The 2,750-nt window shown below is 51.7% G+C and overlaps 1 non-coding gene across 1 annotated transcript; it reads left to right on the top strand.

Moving 5' to 3' along the window:
• Positions 1–1,383: 1,383 nt before the first annotated feature.
• LOC116083181 lies at positions 1,384–1,522 on the top strand. Its single transcript, XR_004115629.1, has one exon. It is a non-coding gene; the product is annotated as a small nucleolar RNA SNORA48 (small nucleolar RNA).
• The last annotated feature ends 1,228 nt before the right edge of the window (positions 1,523–2,750 follow it).

Below are 2,750 nucleotides of genomic sequence, written 5' to 3'. Positions count from 1 at the left end.
CGAACTCAGAAATCCACCTGCCTCTGCCTCCCAAGTGCTGGGATTAAAGGCATGCGCCACCGCCACCCTGCACCTTGGTTCTCTTTGGTCCAACCTGCACCTCTGGCTCCCTCTGAGTGACGCTTGCTTGCCTGCTTGCTTGCTTGCTTGATTGATTGATTGTAAGACAGTCTCATGTAGCCCAGGCTGACCTCAAACTCACTAAGCTGAAGAGGACCTTCAACTCCTGATTCTCCTGCCTCTATCTCTTACATGCCTGGGTTATAGAGAGGAGTCAATACACCCAGCCAACAGTTACTAAATAAAGCCACTCTACAGGCCTGAGCCTGAGTCTCTGCACCCATAAGCTACCTTCCACAGCTTCCCCCAGCCCTCCCGTCCTCTCCCCATAAACCGCACTGACACCTGTCTGTTCTCTGCCCGTGCCACGGGCTTTTACTTTGAGGTCACACAGCTTGTCCCCATGTCTTGAAGGCTCTGCTTGGCTTCTCACACAGCTCGCAACTCATTCCTGGAATGAGCTTCAGTACCTCTTCCTATAGGAAGCCTTCCACAGCATCCTTGTCTTGTACAAAGGTCTTGCGCCTGCAACCATGCTGGATCAGCTGATGACACTGGCCGGTGCCTGCTAACTGTCTCTCCATCAAACCAGGAGCTCTGCAGGGAGGGGCCCATATTTCCTGCTAACTATTAAAAGCCAGTGCCTACAATAGCACCCGGCACAAAATGGTCTCAACGAACATAGTTTAATGACTATTATTGCTTAAAGGACTGAACACAGTCAGTCACATTTCTTGTTGCTATGACAAAATGGTGGAGCCTGGAAATATAGCTCAATTGATAGAGTGCCTGCCTAGCATACAGGAAGTCCCAAGTTCAATCCCCAGCACCTCATAAACTAGGCACAGTAGCTGACATGTGTGACCCAGCTCACAGAAGCTGGAGGCAGGAGGACCAGAAGTTCAAGGCCAGCCTAGACTTCAAGAGTACCTGAGACGCTGTCATTAAAAGTGAAAAAGAGGGCTGGAGAGATGGCTCAGTGCCCTCAGTTAAGAGCACTGACTGCTCTTCCAGAGGTCCTGAGTTCAATTCCCAGCAAGCACATGGTGGCTCACAACCATCTGTAATGGGATCTGATGCCCTCTTCTGGTGTGTCTGAAGACAACGACAGTGTACTCAAGTAAATAAATAAGGAAGTAAGGAAAGAAAGAAAGAAAGGAAGGAAGGAAAAAAGAAAGGGAGGGAGGGAGGGAGGGAGGGAGGGAAGGAGGGAGGAAGGGAGGAAGGAAGGAAGGAAGGAAGGAAGAAAGAAAGAAAGAAAAGAAAAGAAAAGAAAAGAAAAGAAAAGAAAAGAAAAGAAAAGAAAAGAAAAGAAAAAGAAAGTCCCCCTGGCCATGGGCAAAGAGAGAGTTGGTGGTGGTGTTCTTCTATCAGTCAGGGCAGAGCAGAGGGCAGTCCTTTGTTCTTCTGAGCTTGATGCCTGGCTTGATGGCCGCAGCTGTTTTATGCCTAGGACATATAAGTCAAATCAAATCAAATCAAATCAAATCCAGGCAGCACGGCATGGGAGAAGGAAGACAGACAGAGACCTGCATTCTCCCATTCCACCCAGGCATGACTTCTGCCTCACTGCATGGGTGGGCCGTAGACACACAGAACCTGCCTACCACAGTGGAGCCCAGTGTAGGAGGAAGAAGAAAGAGCCATGCTACCCACAGACCAGCTCTCGGGTGCATGGCACAAGCAAGCCGTAGATACCATCTTGCCACCATGCCACAAAGTATGGATGGACAATGTCACCCAGGGGCCCTCCATCCATGTGGCCAGTCTTCAGCGGGAGCCAACACAATGTATGAATATGTGGTGGACTGATGGGAGAGAAAGTAAAGTGGAGCAGCTTGGGCATTGTGAAGATTGATAGGACCGGAGACTCAAGGGTGGAGAGGAGCAGCCTGCTGTGAGTGCCCAGCCCTGCCACCAGAAGCTATAGTGAGGTCTCAGCCTGAGCTATGTCTGAGTCCATAGCTACGCAGTGGCAGGGGTCAATGTTGATGTCAGTCACTCATATTACCACTAGAGAACATAGGGACATCCCTAGTCAAGACAGCCACAGGGGACCACGTAGATGTCCAGGGGGCCTTGCCACTCATTAGCTGCAGCTCTGAAGAGCTGGCCCCATCTCATTGGTGGTAGCACTAGGAAAAGCTAGCCTTATGCCTCTCCCAGGCAGCACAGTGGAACTGGCCCTGGTGAGGGGTGGGGATATGAATGAGCAGGTCCCAAGGTGATGAGTGTGAAAGAGCTGACCCTGCCACTGTCTGCCCTGATATGCCCTATCCTCACCACCTCCAGCAGTAGGAAAAGCTGTTCACAGAGTCATGGGGGCAGGAGAGCTAGCCCTGCCCCTCACCAGCTGCAGCACTTGGGAGAGTGGGCCCTGCACCTTGACAGCACAGCAGAGATAACCCTGGTGTTGGAGGCACAGGTGGGCCAGCCCTGAGGGTGAGAGCTCAGGAGAGCTGGCCCTGCCATTCATCTGACTTGAGGTGGCAGTTGGCATTCCTTCTAGGCTTTGCCCCATGGTTACCTGGCAACAGTCAGGTGTGTCTGATTCACTATAAAAGGGGCTGCTTGTCCCTCCTCTCTCTCTCTTCTCTTGCTCTCTTCGCCTCCTTCCCCTCTCTCCCCATTCCTCTCCCCACTCTCTCCACATGCTCATGGCCAGCCTCTCTCTCTCTCTCTCTCTCTCT

This window comes from Mastomys coucha, unplaced genomic scaffold, assembly GCF_008632895.1.
Source record: "Mastomys coucha isolate ucsf_1 unplaced genomic scaffold, UCSF_Mcou_1 pScaffold11, whole genome shotgun sequence".
NCBI lineage: Eukaryota > Metazoa > Chordata > Mammalia > Rodentia > Muridae > Mastomys > Mastomys coucha.
This window is presented reverse-complemented; position numbering and strand designations above follow the sequence as displayed.